Here is a 17,667-nt window from a genome sequence, read left to right on the forward strand (position 1 = left end):
TTACTGAGTGCGAGCCGGCTTGCCTCTCCTCCCCCCACCCCACAAGCTGTAGGCTCCCCAGGTCATCCATCACCTCCTGCCTGCCCTCAGTTCCCCGATAGCCCTCCTTTCCTTCCTGCCGCCACCCTGCCTTTAAATATTGTATTTTTCCTCGCGTCGTGGCACTGTCATTGAAAGCAGCAGCCTCGGCTCGCCTCCAGCCTTCCATTCCCTCGCTGTGTTCCATCCTCGCGGAAACTGGAAATACATCAGAAGAGGGCGGAACTATGCGAGGGAAGGGAAGGCGATCCGAGCCTGCTGCTTTCAATGCCGGTGCTGCGACTCGAGGAAAAATACAATATTTAAAGGCAGGCGGTGGCAGGAAGGAAACGAGGGCTATCGGGGAGCTGAGGGCAGGCAGATGTTGGACGACCTGGGGGGGGGGGGGCTGGAAGAAGGCAGGAAATGTAGGCTACTGGCGTTGAGTGGGGGGAGGGGCTAGAAGGGAGGTGGCTGGAAGGAGATGGTTAATATGGGATGTTGGGGAGTGGGGTGAAAACGCAGGAAATGTAGTTTGGCTAACGTGGCCTGCAGAGGGGAGGAGAGTGTTGATAGGCTGCTGGGGGTGAGATAGTTGGTGTGTGTTGGAGGGGAGAGGGGATAGACGAAAGTAGGAAATGTGGGATGCTGGGGACGGGGGGTGGAAGAAGGTGGGTAATGTGGGCTGCTGGTGAGGGAAGAAGGTGGCAAAGTGGAGGAGTGGCCCAATGGTTACTGCAGTGTGCTTTGATCCTGGCAACCTGGGTTCGATTCCCACTGCAACTCCTTGAGACCTCGGGCAAGTCACTTAATCCTCCATTGCTCCAGCTACAAAAAAAACTTAGATTGTGAGCCCTCTAGGGGCAGAGAAAGTACCTGTATATAATATGTACAGCGCTGTGTATGTCTAGTAGCGCTATAGAAATTATTATTAGTAGGTGAGCTGGCACTGGGGGGTTGGAACTGGAACTCAGGGGCAAGTGTAGGCTGGGGCAAGTCACTGCGCATGGATGGGAGGGGAGGATAGGGGGCAAAGGAGAATGGCTGAACATGGATGGGAGAAAAGGGCAGAGGAGAATGGCTGGGCATGGATGGGAGAAGAGAGCAGAGGAGAATGGCTGGACATGGATGGGAGAAGAGGGCAGAGGAGAATGGCTGGACATGGATGGGAGGGCAGGGAAGAGAGGAGAATGGCTGGACATGGATGGGAGGGGAGGACAGGGGAGAGAGGAGAGTTGCCGGACATGGATGGATCATGGAGGGGATGACAGGAGAAATGCTGAACCTAGATGGAGGAGAGAGAAGACAGGAAGGAGATGCACATGGATGGATGGATGGGAGAGGAGAAATGCTGGACATGGATGGATGGAGGGAAGGGCAGAGAGGAGGAGATGCACATGGATTTAGGGGAGAGAGGAGAAATTCTGGACGTGGATGGAGGGCAGACAGAGGAAGGAAATGCACATGGATGGAGGGAAGAGAGTTGAAATACTGGACATGGATGAAGGGGAGGGAATAGAGAGGAAGTGAGATAAACATGGATGGCGGGGAGGAGAGCGGAGAAATGCTGGACATGGATCATGGAGGGGGGAGAGGTAAAAAGCTGGACATGGATCATGGAGGGGGGAAGAGGTAAAAAGCTTGACATGGATGGATGAGAGGGAAGAGAGAGGAAGGAGATGCATATGGATGGAGGGGAGGGAAGAAAGAGGAAGGAGATGTCTTGTGAGGCCACCCTTGTAAGTCTCAGCAGCCATTTTAAAGAAGATTTAATAGGAGGAGGGTCAGCGCCGGCAACAGGCAGGAAAGACTGGGGATCTTTCCTGCCCAGAAGAATCCACTAGACTACCAGGGATGCTGCCTTCCGGTATGCCCTGGGAGTGGGACCTTTCGGTTCTGGGGATCGGGGAGGAGGTCTGTAATAGGTAGGTGAGGTGGGGAGGGGAGGATACTGTAAAAAAAAAAGTTAAATTCTTAAAAATGCCGCCTTCTTGTGCACAGGGATGTACATAGAGGAAGTATAATAAGGGAATAACTTTTCATAGGTAGAGTAGTAATTTATTATAAATCGTAATCAGTGTGCCATTTGGAGGGGCTGGTTATAGGGACACCTAACCCTGTTATTGGTGCAGAGATGTTTTTCTTCTGGTAAAGGGCTTCTAAAACAGACATCATGTTATGGGAATCAGGTGCTCAACGTTCAGAGTTTCTATCTATTTATTTACTTATTTATGGCATTATATCCCACATGAATTAGATTGGAGCCTTGGAGCATTAAAAAAAAAAAATTCCCGGAGAGAGCAATGCGTTACCCCACCCCCCTCACCCAGGCTCTCTCCCCGGCTATAGCCAGCTCTGAAATTTGGGAGGGGAGCCCAGAGGTGGACGGGGGGGGGGGGGGGGGGGGGGAACAGATGTGGAGCAGGGAGAGAGCCTGTTAAAAATTTACCAACACACCACTGGAAGTACTCCTGTAGCCAGGACCTGCCCACTAGGGAATGTACTATCCTCTCGCACCAAGGACATGTCTCCAAGTCCTGCCCTAAATGGAAGGGTTAGGACAGCTGTTGTAGTTGGTGATTCGATCATTAGGCATATAGATACCTGGGTGGCTGGTGGACATGAGGATCGCCTCATGACTTGCCTGCCTGGTGCAAAGGTAGCGGACCTCATGCGTCACCTAGATAGGATTTTAGTGATGGGGAGGAGTCGGCTGTCTTGGTACATGTGGGTACCAATTATGCATATTTTCAAAGCGCTTTGGGAGGCTAAGTTCCATAGGTTTCTATGGAACTTTGGGAGGCTAAGTACTTTGAAAATATGACTCAATGACATAGGAAAATGTGGAAGAGAGGTTCTGGAAGCCAAATTTAGGCTCTTAGGTAGAAAGCTCAAATCCAGATCCTCTAGGGTAGCATTTTCTAAAATGCTACCTGTCCCACGCGCAGGGCCCAAGAGACAGCCAGAGCTCCGGAGTCTCAATGTGTGGATGAGATGATGGTGCAGGGAAGAGGGTTTTAGATTTGTTAGGAACTGGGTAACATACTGGGGAAGGGGAAGCCTATTCCGAAAGGATGGGCTCCACCTTGAAAAGGGTGGGACCAGGCTGCTGGCATAGGCATTTAAAAAGGAGATAGAGAAGCTTTTAAACTAGAAAAGGAGGGGGAAGTCAGACAGTCGAGCGCATGGTTTGGGATAAGGTATCTTTCAGTGATATCACCAAAACATGGTAGATAGGGTATCCTGATAGTGAGGTTGCAAAAGAGACCGTAGTAGATCAGGTGTCCTTAAATAAAAATAAAAATCAGACAAACGATTGCAAATTAGTACTGTCAAGTACTAAGCATGCTGTAAATAGGAGCAACAAACACAGTTTGAAATGACTATATGCGAATGCCAGGAGCCTAAGAAATAAGATGGGAGAGTTAGAATATATTGCACTAAATGAAAAATTAGATATAATAGGCATCTCTGAGACCTGGTGGAAGGAAGCTAACCAGTGGGGGTACAAATTATATCGTAGTGATAGGGTGGATCGAATTGGTGGAGGGGTAGCATTGTATATTAACGAGAGCCTTGAATCAAATAGATTGAAAATTCTGCACGAAACAAAACACTTCTTGGAATCACTGTGGATTGAAATTCTATGTGTAAAGGGGAAAAGGATAGTGATAGGAGTGTACTACCGTCCGCCTGGCCAGGATGAACAGACGGATGAAGAAATGATAAAGGAAATTAGGGACGCAAACAAACTGGGCAACACAATAATAATGGGTGATTTCAATTACCCCGATATTGACTGGGTAAATTTAACATCGGGACACGCTAGGGAGGTAAAATTCCTTGTTGAAATCAAGGACAGTTTTATGGAGCAGCTGGTACAGGAGCCGACAAGAGAAGAAAAAATTCTAGACCTAGTCCTTAGTGGATTGCATGATCTGGTGCGGGAGGTAATGGTGCTGGGGCTGCTTGATAACAGTGATTATAATATGATCGGATTTGATATTAGCTTTGAAGTATACATAGGAAATCAAAGACATTAGCGCTTAACTTTTAAAAAGGAGACTATGATAAAATGAGAAGGTGAAAAAAAAAAATAAAACAACTTAGATGAGCGGCTGCGAGGGTCAAAAATTTACATCAGGCGTGGATGCTGTTCAAAACCACCATCCTGGAAGACCAGGCCAAATATATTCTGCGTATTAAAAAAGGACGGAAGACCAAACGACAGCCGGCGTGGTTAAAAAGTGAGCTGAAGGAAGCTATTAGAGCTAAAAGAAAATCCTTCAGAAAATGGAAGAAGGAACCGACTGAAAATAATAAGAAACAGCATAAGGAATGTCAAGTCAAATGCAAAGAACTGATAAGGAAGGCTAAGAGGGACTTAGGAAAAAAGATTGCATTGGAGGCAAAAACACATAGTAAAAGATTTTTTTAGGTATATTAAAAGCAGGAACCCGGCAAAAGAATCGGTTGGACCGCAAGATCACCAAGGAGTCAAAGGGGCGATCAGGGAAGACAAAGCCGTAGTGGAGAGATTAAATGAATTCTTTGCTTCGGTCTTCACCAAGAAAGATTTGGGTGGGATACCGGTGCCGGAAATGGTATTCGAAGCTGACGAGTCGAAGAAACTTGAAGAATTCTCTGTAAACCTGGAGGATGTAATGGGGCAGTTCTACAAACTGAAGAGTAGCAAATCTCCTGGACCGGATGGTATTCATCCCAGAGTACTGATAGAACTGAAAAATGAGCTTGCGGAGCTATTGTTAGTAATATATAATTTATCCTTAAAATCGAGCGTGGTACCGGAAGATTGGAGGGTGGCTAATGTAACACCTATTTTTTAAAAAGGTTCCAGAGGAGATTCGGGAAATTATAGACCGGTGAGTCTGACGTCGGTGCCGGGCAAAATGGTAGAGACTATTATTAAGAATAAAATTACAGAGCATATTCAAAAGCATGAATTAATGAGACAAAGTCAACATGGATTTAGTGAAGGGAAATCTTGCCTCACCAATAATCTACTACATTTCTTTGAAGGGGTGAACAAACATGTGGATAAAGGTGAGCCGGTTGATATTGCGTATCTGGATTTTCAAGAAGGCGTTTGACAAAGTACCTCATGAAAGACTCCAGAGGAAATTGGAGCATCATGGGATAGGAGGTAGTGTTCTATTGTGGATTAAAAACTGGTTAAAAGATAGAAAACAGAGAGTAGGGTTAAATGGTAGCTAGTGGGGTTCCCCAGGGGTCTGTGCTGGGACCGCTGCTTTTTAACATATTTATAAATGACCTAGCGATGGGAGTACCTAGTGAGGTAATTAAATTTGCTGATGACACAAAGTTATTCAAAGTCGATAAACTGCGGGAGGATTGTGAAAAATTACAAGAGGACCTTACGAGACTGGGCGTCTAAATGGCCGATGACGTTTAATGTGAGCAACTGCAAAGTGATGCATGTGGAAAAGAGGAGTCACAGACCAAGAAAGGGATCTAGGTGTCGTCATTGATGATACGTTGAAACCTTCTGCTCAGTGTGCTGCTGCGGCTAAGAAAGCAAATAGAATGTTAGGTATTATTAGGAAAAGAATGGAAAACAAAAATGAGGATGTTATAATGCCTATGTATCGCTCCATGGTGCGACCGCACCTCGAATATTGTGTTCAATTCTGGTCGCCGCATCTCAAAAAAGATATAGTGGAACTAGAAAAGGTGCAGAGAAGGGCGACGAAAATGATAAAGGGGATGGGACGACTTCCCTATGAGGAAAGGCTAAAGCGGCTAGGGCTCTTCAGCTTGGAGAAAAGGCAGCTGAGGGGAGATATGATAGAGGTCTATAAAATAATGAGTGGAGTTGAACGGGTAGATGTGTAGTGTTTGTTTACGCTTTCCAAAAATACTAGGACTAGGCAGCATGCGATGAAGCTACAATGTAGTAAATTTAAAACGAATCAGAGAAAATGTTTCTTCACTCAACGTGTAATTAAACTCTGGAATTCGTTGCCAGAGAATGTGGTAAAGGTGGTTAGCTTAATGGAGCTTAAAAAAGGTTTTGACGGCTTCCTAAAGGAAAAGTCCACAGACCATTATTAAATGGACTTGGGGAAAATCCACTATTTCTGGGATAAGCAGTATAGAATGTTTTGTACTTTTTTGGGATCTTGCCAGGTATTTGTGACCTGGATTGGCCACTGTTGGAAACAGGATGCTGGGCCTGATGGACCTTTGGTCTTTCCCAGTATGGCAATACTTATGTACTTATATGCACTTATGTAGGGTCAAAGTACACAACACAAGCAGTCCAAAAAAGAAGCAACAAGGGTTTTCAAGAATGGTACAAGGTAAAATTATGTATAATCATACCTGATAATTTTCTTTCCATTAATCATAGCTGATCAATCCATAGACTGGTGGGTTGTGTCCATCTACCAGCAGGTGGAGATAGAGAGCAAACTTTTGCCTCCCTATATGTGGTCATGTGCTGCCGGAAACTCCTCAGTATGTCGATATCAAAGCTCCATCCGCAGGACTCAGCACTTAGAGAATTACACCCACGAAGGGACACTCTGCCCAGCTCACCACCGCCGAAACGGGGGAGGGGAATTAACCCAGCTCATCCCCACACAAGTGGGGGAGGGGAATCCGTCCAGCTCATCCCCGCGGAGCGGGGGAGGGACACCACACCCGCCGATGCGGGGGGATCTGGCTTATCCTGCAACCGCAACCGCGGGAGGAGCTGACTGACCCTAACACCGCCGAAGCGGGAGGGGTACAAAGCTGCCCTACAGCCGCACGAAGCGGGAGGGAGTGCCGGCAGAATTTATGTCTCAATCCAGCCCCGTAAAACGGAGGGGAGAGGAATGCAGCAGCTCACTGTAACACAAACTCGTCTCAACTCTTGAAGAATCCAAGTGAAAGAAGAACTTGAACACGAAGTCCTCCTGAAGTAACTGAAGGCTAAACTTGAACCTAAAATTCAACCAGAATATAAACAGTACAGATATCTGGGAGGGGCTATGGATTGATCAGCTATGATTAATGGAAAGAAAATTATCAGGTATGATTATACATAATTTTACCTTCCATATCACCAAGCTGATCAATCCATAGACTGGTGGGATGTACCGAAGCAGTACTCACCCAGGGCGGGACATAGAAATCCCTGACCTCAACACTGAAGCTCCAAACCGGGCCTCCGCCCGTGCAGCCACAGTCAAACGGTAATGCTTGGAGAATGTATGAGCCGAAGCCCACGTTGCCGCCTTGCATATCTCTTCCAAGGAGACGGATCCGGCCTCTGCCATCGAGGCCGCCTGAGCTCTCGTGGAGTGAGCCTTCAGCTGGATAGGCGGCACCTTCCCCGCGGCCACATAAGCCGCTGCAATGGCTTCCTTGACCCATCTTGCCACTGTAGGCTTAGCAGCCTGCAGACCCTTACGAGGACCTGCAAACAGGACAAACAGATGATCCGATTTCCGGAAATCATTGGTCACTTCCAAGTATCTGATGATGACTCGTCTCACATCCAGATATTCAAGAGCGGAGTACTCCTCTGGGTAGTCCTCCCTACGAAAGGAAGGGAGACAGAGCTGCTGATTCACATGGAAGCGAGAACCAATCTTGGGCAGGAAGGAAGGCACTGTGCGAATAGTCACTCCTGCCTCAGTGAACTGCAGAAAAGGCTCTCGACATGAGAGCGCCTGGAGCTCGGAAACTCTTCTGGCTGAAGTGATAGCCACCAAAAAGACTGCTTTCAACGTCAGGTCTTTCAGAGATGCCCTCGACAAGGGTTCCAAAGGCGGCTTCTGCAATGCTCTTAGCACCAGGTTGAGATTCCACGCAGGCACCACTGAGTGCAGAGGAGGGCGCAGGTGATTAACTCCCTTGAGAAAGCGCACCACATCTGGCTGCGAAGCCAGGGAAACACCCTTCAGGCGGCCCCTGAAGCAAGCCAGAGCCGCTACCTGGACTTTAAGGGAACTGAGCGACAGGCCTTTCTCCAGACCTTCTTGCAGGAACGCCAACACTGAAGAAATTGGAGCAGTGAAGGGAGAAAGTGAGCCTGCTTCACACCATGCTGCAAAGATACGCCAAACCCTGGCGTAAGCAGTAGAAGTAGAGCGCTTCCTCGCTCTCAGCATAGTGGCGATGACCTTGTCTGAGAAGCCCTTCTTCCTCAGACGCTGCCGCTCAATAGCCAGGCCGTAAGACCAAAGGGAGAGGGATCCTCCATCACCACGGGACCCTGATGTAACAGGCCCTGCTCCACTGACAGCCGCAGAGGATCGTCGACTGAGAGCCTGCACAAGTCCGCATACCAGGGACGTCTGGGCCAATCCGGACCCACCCGGATTACCCTGCCGGGATGCTTTGCCACCCGGTCTAGCACCCTGCCCAACATGGGCCAGGGCGGGAACACATAGAGGAGCTCTTGTGTCGGCCACTGGAGAAGAGCATCTACTCCCAGGGATCGAGGGTCCCGTCCTCTGCTGAAAAAGCGCGGCACTTGGCCATTGGCCGACGACGCCAGCAGATCTAGGCTCGGCTGGCCCCAGCGCTTCGTGATGTCCAAGAACGCCTGAGCAGACAGTTGCCACTCTCCGGGCTCCAAGGTATGGCGACTGAGAAAGTCCGCCTTGACATTCATGACTCCGGCAATGTGGGCCGCTGAAAGCTGCTCCAGGTTCGCTTCCGCCCACTGGCAAAGACTCATAGCCTCCTTGGCTAGAGGGGCGCTCTTGGTACCTCCCTGGCGGTTGATATAGGCCACAGCCGTGGCATTGTCCGACAGGACCCGTACAGGCTTCAACACCAGTACCGGGATGAACTCCAATAACACCAACCGAATGGCTCTGAGTTCCAGGAGGTTGATAGACCACTTGCCTCTGCAGGAGACTAGAGCCCCTGCGCTGTCCTTCCCAAGCAGTGGGCTCCCCAGCCCATCAAAGAGGCGTCTGTCGTGACGACAATCCACTCCGGGGTCACCAGAGGCAATCCTGCAGACAACTTGTCTGTCTGCGTCCACCAGCTCAGCGCCTTGCGCACTGCTGGGTCCACGGGAAGGCGCACAGCATAATCCTCTGACATCGGAGTCCAGCGCAGCAGCAGAGATAGCTGTAGTGGTCTCATATGAGCCCTGGCCCAGGGCACTACTTCCATCGTGGCCGTCATAGAGCCCAACAGCTGCACGTAGTCCCAAGCCCGAATAGGAGAGGCTACTAGGAACTAGTCCACCTGAGCCTGAAGCTTGACAATCCGATTGTCTGGCAGGAACACTCTGCCCACTTGGGTGTCGAATCGAACTCCCAGATACACCAGGGACTGAGTCGGGCGCAGCTGGCTCTTCTTCCAGTTGATGATCCATCCCAGGGAGCTCAAAAGAGCAACTACCCGGTCCATAGCTTTGCCGCACTCTGCATAAGAGGGGGCTCGGATCAACCAGTCGTCCAGATAAGGATGGACTTGTACTCCTTCCTTTAGCAGGAAGGCCGCTATGACCCCCATTACTTTGGAAAAGGTCCGCGGAGCAGTAGCCAACCCGAAAGGGAGGGCTCTGAACTGGAAGTGTCGTCTCAGGACTGTAAAACGCAGAAAGCGTTGGAGAGGAGGCCAGATGGGAATATGCAGGTACGCTTCCTTGATGTCCAAGGAAGCCAAGAACTCTCCTGCCTTCACTGCCGCTATAACAGAGCGGAGAGTCTCCATGCGAAAGTGCCTCACTTTCCAGGCCCGATTGACCCCTTTGAGGTCGAGGATAGGCCGGACAGAACCTCCTTTCTTTGGAACCACAAAGTAAATGGAGTAACGTCCCTTGCCAATCTGATTTTTTGGCACCGGAACGACCGCACCCAGGCGGATCAGGTTGTCCAAGGTCTGCTGCACTACCACAGCTTGACCGGAGACTTGCAGGGAGAGAGTACAAACCCGTCTCTTAAGGGTTGGCAGAACTCTAGCTTGTAGCCGTCTCTGATGACTTCCAGCACCCACGCGTCTGAAGTTATAGTGGTCCACTCGCCCAGAAACGAGGACAGCCGTCCTCCAATCTGCACTGGGGCGTGGACCAAGGCCCCGTCATTGGGTACGAGACCCTGGGGGAGGACCGGAGGGAGCACCTCCGGGACGGCGGTCTCTGCGAAAGGAATGCTGCTTGGGGGAGAAAATCCTCTTGAAGGAAGAGGGGGCAGAGGAACCCGACTTGCCCGGGCGGTACCGATGGGCTTCCTGCAACCGTCCTCTGGAGGTATCAGGACGAGTACTAACCCGAGCCCTGACCTCTGGTAATTTCTTGCCCTTAGACGTGCCGAGATCGGTCACGATTTTGTCCAGCTCGACCCCAAAGAGCAGCTTGCCTTTAAAAGGCAATCTAGCCAGGCGGGATTTAGAGGCGTGGTCAGCAGACCAATGTTTCAGCCAAAGCCACCGCCGCGCAGAGACTGTCTGAGCCATGCCTTTAGCTGAGGCTCTCCAGACATCATACAGCAAGTCTGCAAAATAGGCTAAGCCCGATTCCAGGGCCGGCCAATCAGCCCTCAAGGAATGATCCGAGGGGGAAGCCCGCTGCACCATAGTCCGGCACGCCCTGGCCACATAGGAGCCGCAAACTGAGGCCTGCAAACTTAAAGCAGCTGCCTCAAAGGACGACCTTAAGGCCGCCTCCAATCTTCTGTCTTGGGCGTCCTTTATGGCCGTGCCACCTTCCACCGGCAACGCCGTTTTCTTAGTCACCGCAGTGATTAAAGAATCCACGGTAGGCCACCGATAGGCCTCACGTTCACTCACAGCCAAAGGATAGAGGCGGGACATAGCCCTAGCCACTTTAAGGCTCGTTTCCGGGACATCCCATTGAGCCGCAATTAAGGTGTGCATGGCATCATGCACGTGGAAGGTTCTAGGCGGGCGCTTCGTCCCCAGCATAATGGCAGAGCCAACAGGGGCTGAGGGAGAGACGTCCTCCGGAGAGGAAATCTTCAAAGTGTCCATGGCCTGTAACAACAGGTTGGGCAAATCCTCTGGGCTAAAAAGCCGCGCTGCAGAGGGGTCATCCGCTCCATCCGAGCGGGGATCTATCTCCTCCAAGGAATCCGCAAAGGATCGTTGGGAGACCTCAGACACGCTGCCCTCATCTACATCGGAGGAGACAAAAGTCCTCCAAGGCCTGGAAATCAACCCGAGGGCGTTTACCTCTGGGAACCTCAACCTCTTTATCAGAAGAGGGAGCAGGGGCAGCGTTTTGCATGAGGAAAGCCTGATGCAGCAGCAAAACAAACTCGGGGGAGAAACCCCCCAGACTGTGCACTTCCGCAGCCTGGGCAACAGCCCTAGACGCACTCTCAACCGGCGCTCGCAATAGCGGGGGAGAGACATGCTGCGCATCCAAAATGGCGTCCGGCGCGAAACTCCGTGAAGGAGCCGCGCGGGAAGAACGGCGCTTAACTTTAGCCGCTTTTGTGCCGTCGCCCAAATTAAGGGCGTTCATGGCATTAATGTCTCCAACCTCAAGGGCGGCCCCGAAGAAGCCGTCCGAGCCGCGTGGCCGGCCAAGATGGCGGAGGCGAGGAGCGGGGGATGGGCGTTTATGGCGGGAAAAAACCGCCACGCCGGAGGAACGACCGGGACATTCATCGGTCACTAAACTATCACCCATCAAGGGCGAATCAGGTTGTAAAACCCCCGCATCCCCTCTAGAAGCGCTCCAGCGATCCGGGGAGCGACCCTTTGCGCCCTCGCCCTCCGACGCCATTGCCACGAGGAGAAGAATCGGGGAACCCCCTGCCCGCTATAAAAAGGTAAAATTACCTGCTTGCCGCTCCGAGCTGTAACGAACTGGTGTCCCAGTGAGTAGCTGCAATGAACGTTTAAAGAAACGTCGAATTAAACGCCTTTAAAGACGTTTAAAAAATTTTTTTTTTTTTTTTTTTTTTTTTTTTTTTTTTAAACGGAGCCAGCGGGAGGGGGGAGAAAAGGAGGGACCTGGCACCACCAGGTTTGCACTTGCTCAAAAGAGCCCTCAACCCCAGGCCTCAACAAAACCTAAGGATTAGGCTTGGAGGCCTAGCCAGAGCTGCTGCTGTGTGTGACCACCACCTGCTGAGATAGAGAACATACTGGGGAGTTTCCGGCAGCACATGACCACATATAGGGAGGCAAAAGTTTGCTCTCTATCTCCACCTGCTGGTAGATGGACACAACCCACCAGTCTATGGATTGATCAGCTTGGTGATATGGAAGTGTGCTTTTATTGAAGACCTGACACAGGCCGTATAGTGCTCAGCATAGTAAAACTCCGCTCTGCCAAGGCTTGAGGGAGAGAGGAAAAGTAAGCAAGACTGGTGTCCATGACAGAAAAAGGAGACAGAGGGGGAGGGAGCCTTGGCAGACCGGAGTGTTACTATGCTGAGCACTATATTTTGAGCAACAGCTTATGTAATTAGTGTTGAATGGCTGTACTGACCCCTGAGGCAGGCATTGTTTTACGCCGAAACATGGTCAGTGTCGGCTCTTCAATAAAAGCACACTTGTAACATTCTTGAAAACCCTTAATGTTCCAGAATCAACACTTTACAGTTTATTCTTAACACGTGAAAAGGCATCCTGAAACTGGGGAAGGCAGAAACCACAAGTGTGCAGTTCATGTTTAAAAATGGATTAGAAACTGGAGCTCCCACACAGCACTCTGGCAGAGACCAGAGAACACTGCAACCATCTATACATATTTGTCTCTGCAGCTCATGAAAATATTACCATTGATACAGTTTGTAACCCTAGAATGCTACATTCCAAACCCGCTATTTGTCCAGCAAATGTTACCAACACAATGCTCAGCACTGCTGCCTCCTCCATCCCTCTCTCCTCTCCCTCCTAGAGGCCAGTCTAAGAAGCCAGGAACCCCCTTCAGGTCTTTCATGTGGTAACACATCACATCCTGCTAAAAGAGATGGCTTGAGAGTACAGGGATGCTTCCAGGTCTCTCTTGGCACATGCCTTCTCCAACCTCTTCCCACATTAAGAAGTATCAGTGTTGAGCAACAAAAACCACCTAAGGATAAAGGCCACACATCAGAAAACAGCACATTCCTATTAACACACCTGGAAGCTTACCCCTCCACCAGGCTGAAGTGTACAGTTTCTAACTAAACAGGGAACAGATGCACATTGAGGCTCGTATTACCCTCTCCTTTGCTCTGTGCAGTCTGAAGGAGTCTTGTGCCACGCCACTAGATGAGCCCTCCCAGCTTGGTTCTGAGAAAGAACTGCCCCTTCTCCAGCTGCCGCTCTTTGTCTTCAGGCCGGGTCAGCTGCTGGTTCTTGCGGAACTCATGCCGCACGTAGGAAAAGTAGTAGTCTCGATCCGTGTACTGCAGCTGGCGACCCTGGCGCAGCAGGGCACGATAAAGACTCAGGACCGCCTCCCGGGACCACCCTGCCATGACACAACAGGAAAGAGGCCAGTACCATCCTGAGGGAGGGGGAAAAAAAAGGAGGGAGAAATGAAACAGGCTACAGTCTTTATAATACTGATACTTAATTCATGTCAGAACCCAGACACAACTGATGATTACACTGGAACCATCCCCAACAATTCCACACCTTAAAGCAAGCCCTGGTGCAAAAAAAAATAAGACACACCCCTAAATAGGGCACCTTCTGAAAGTTGCTCTGTGGCATATAGTTCATACCTACTCAGCTCAGGGGTTACAAACTATTTAACACTCGATTATTGTTCAGTGGAAATACATGAGACAGAACATGACTGTCAGCTGCAGTTGATGACACTCATGTTTGTGAACCTTGGTTAATAAAACAAGTTTTCCTAAGTGAAAGAACACTTTTACTAAAGCTATTTAAACCTTACTAGTAACAGAGGAGCCATGTCATGCATTAAACACTTATCCCAGTGGGTGGTGCTTTTATCACTCCTCCAAAACTTCCAGCAAAGGCTCAGAAAGCTCTGGGACTCAAGAAGAGTGCCTGCAGCAGCTTCTGAGGGACCTCAGGATGGCATCTGAAGAGTATTCCCGGTCAGTATGAGGAAAAGGGCAGTTTCATCACATTCATCAGCTATCACGATTATAGAAAACCACTTAAAGGCAAATGACAAACAGCTTCTCGCCATTCCACGTGTATCCCAACAGTTACACCCACTCGAACGAGAGACACTTAAGATCTAAACAACAAATCTTGGTGCAATAACATTAAAATCCTGGGTATACCAGAGAAAGCAGAGGGTATGTTTGATGGATCTTTTGTTACGTTCATGGATCCCCCAGCTCCTCCAAACAAACTTTACTCGACTTTCTTGGAATCTGAGCAAGCGCACTGGACGCCATCTTATATCATTCAAGGTAACACTATGCCACGTCTGACTGTAGCTACATTGCTATGCTATCAGTATATATTTCAAATCCTTCAATTGGAAAAAATAAAGCACCCTTAAAAACAGATGGTCATACCATTATTAAGAATACTACTGTAGTCCAAAGAAAACAATTTCTTTCCATGAGACCCTCGCTTAAAAGAATTGGCACCAAATATGGTTACCATAAATAATTCAATTAAATCTTTTGAAGACCCTAAGGCTCTCCATGATTATTTAGAATGCTTTGGAGAGTCTATAATGGAGGACCACTCGTATGTGTCAACAGTGGGTTCTTGAAAGATTTAATAATTTACTGGCAATCCCTGTCAGAATATCTTTTGCTCTAGCTCTATACTGCAATCATACAAAGCTACATATATTATCTGAGTCTTTGAATCTTCAGTGTTAATTTGATAATTGGACTTTCAATTCTTGTGAACTTTAGGATTATGATCTTCAAACGTTATCACATAGTGAATTGCTAATTATCTTAGCTTATTCAGTCTGATTATGCCTACCTCTGTTAAGTGAGGTGATCTGCCACTGAGGTTAACTCGTGGAGGCACACACAAAGTTATCTTTGAATAAGATTATTTGTTATGTGTTATTAAGTTTAAGTCATGTCCTTAACAATAAGCAGAAGTTATCACCCTAATCTCCTTCTTCCCTATCACTACACATTACTAACTGTATCTAATATCCTGAAATGAAAATGTTAACAAACCTATGTAAACCACATTGAGCCTGCAAATAGGTGGGGGAATGTGGGATACAAATGCAATAAATAAATCACAATATAATTATTTCTGTCATACCTGTCACTCCCTTCAACAATATAATCTGTTTACTCATTTAATATGACTGCCATAAAAATATTTCTCTTATTAGGATTTACCACCTTTTTGAAGGAATTCACTCAAGGTGGTGTACAGTCAGAATAAACCAAACATGAGCAATAGACAATTACAGCAGTAAAAATATTCAAATAACAATATAACATAGTATACTACTTGCAATGTCAACACAATAAGTAATAGAACATTTTAATAGACAGCGTAGGGTATAAGCAAAGATGGAACATATTGATAGGTAAGAGACTAAGAGTTAGAAAGTAAAATAATCCCTTTAAAAGATCAAGGTCCTGTTTACTAAGCTGTATTAGAGGCACATTAGCGTTTTTAGAGCGCACAGTGTAGATGTGTTTAATATTCCTATGGGCATCTACACGGTTAGTACGCGCTAAAAATGATAGTGCACCTAAGAAAACAGGGCCTCAAAATTTTGGGCTTATATTATTAATAGATTCTCTCCTGATTTTTTGCTATTGCAGGAGACCCATCTTAATGCAAAAGATATTCACTTGCTAAAACTTCCCAAATATATTCTGGGCTGTGCCTCACCTGCTTTAGGGAAAACGAATGGAAAAACAATTTTTTTTATATCTTCCTTATTAAAAATTACTTCCTTTAAATATTTGGCGCTAAAATCAGTGCCAACTAAGCGTATTCTATAATCAGCACATTATAGAATGCGCTTAGTTGATATTTCAACGCCTAAATCTGCGCACATCCATTTACACCAACTAAAACATGGCGTAAATCCCAGTGCATAGATTTAGGCACACTGGGCCATATTCTATAACTAAGTGCCTAAATTTCAGCGCACCCATTTCCCCGCTCATAACCATACCCCTTTTTGCCTGCGCGCGTTAGAAGTTTGGCGCACACCTTTACAGAATACGCTTAGCGAGTTGTGCACCTAAATTCTTATCAGTGCTCATTACTGCTTAAGTGCTGATATCAGCGCTCATTAGCTTGTTTAGCCAATTAAGTTACATATGATATTATAGCATCCGCGCTGATTTCGGCACCTAAATCTAAGCACTATATAGAATCTGGGGGAGAACCTTTAGCTATGTCCGTTCAACAAAATACACAAATTAATGGTCTGAAAATTCTCGATTTTGAAGTTAAAATTTCATTATACGACGATGATCTTCTACTTTATATCTCCACCTTCTCAATTCCACGTGTTTTTTCAACTATTGATTCCTTTTCAAAAATCTCCAGCTACAAAATAAATTGGGGAAAAAAAACTGAGTGTCTCCCTTTACATCAAGACATCACACAACAAGAACTTTCCAACTTTCCTTTCAAAACACAAGCTCAATTTATTAAATATTCGGGAATATGCCTAGGTAGGACCATTCAAGAAACTATAGCTAAAAATATCAATCACACATTACAGACTATTAAGACAACTATTTCTGGCTGGTCTTTTCTATTCTTAAATTGGTATGGAAAATTAGAGACAATAAAGATGACTCTTACTCCTAGAATTAATTATGTGCTTAGTATGCTTCATATTGCCTTACCTCAGTCTTTTTTCAAACACATAGAACTTTATCACAATTTCTATGGAAATCTAAACCACCTCGGATTGCTTTACAAATTCTAAAATTACCTAAAACTCTTGGAGGTTTTAATTTCCCAGATTTCATACACTATCACTCTGCCTTTCTCTTAAATAAAGGCTATCACTGGTATAATTCAAATTCTTCCACTTACAATTCTACATGGTTTTTGTTTGAAAAGGAACTTTATACACTTCTCTCTCTATATCTTGTCCAATCCCACTAGTAAAGTATTGGGATCATTTATCCTCGTTATTTCAGCCACGAATTCCTCTTTCAATAAACTTCGCAGCACTATTCCTAAGCATTTGCTGACTCGTTTGATGTAATACTTTGGAATAATATTGAAATTCAAATAGATTTTAAAAAAAATAAATAAATAAAACTGGCTGAAATGGAAGATTTGTGATATTTGGTTTCTAAACCAGCTCATTCATAATGGTGCTCTTAAAACTCAGCTAGAGAAAGATTTTCATCTTTCTAATTTTCATTTTCTATAATGGGCTCAATTGTCACATGCTCTTAATTCCACCAAATGGAACTTTAACAAGATTGGCAACATTAGCGCAATGGAATATTTCATCACCAAATACTGTTTAGTTGCACATAATGTATCTGCATTCTATAAGTCCTTCTTATGTAACAAAAGAAACTATAAGTTTTCAAACACAAAAAGCATGGGAACTTGACATTCAAGATAATCTATCTGATGATCTTTGGAAATTGGTTTGGTCTAAAGGCCTATGGGCAATGCTGTCCTCATCCATCTCCAAATCGTTGTTTTTCCTGCTTCATCGCTCCTTGTGGACACCAAGAAAAGCTAAGCTTTGTGGATCTACCTCTTCAGATTTATGCTGGTCCTGTAAAATCATCAACTGGA

The 17,667-nt window shown here is 46.9% G+C and overlaps 1 protein-coding gene across 3 annotated transcripts in view; it reads right to left on the bottom strand.

Moving 5' to 3' along the window:
• MIEF1 (mitochondrial elongation factor 1) overlaps positions 1-13,244 on the bottom strand; it is a 69,476-nt gene extending 56,232 nt beyond the window's left edge. The window contains exon 1 of one of the 3 annotated variants that reach the window (XM_030208403.1): positions 13,187-13,244. The gene's annotated coding sequence lies outside the window, so the exon portion shown is untranslated. Of the gene's footprint in view, positions 1-13,104 lie in introns of all 3 variants that reach the window. The other 2 variants (XM_030208393.1, XM_030208384.1) reach the window with 2 other exon arrangements.
• Positions 13,245-17,667: the final 4,423 nt, after the last annotated feature.

This window comes from Microcaecilia unicolor, chromosome 1 (genome assembly GCF_901765095.1).
Source record: "Microcaecilia unicolor chromosome 1, aMicUni1.1, whole genome shotgun sequence".
Classification (NCBI taxonomy): domain Eukaryota; kingdom Metazoa; phylum Chordata; class Amphibia; order Gymnophiona; family Siphonopidae; genus Microcaecilia; species Microcaecilia unicolor.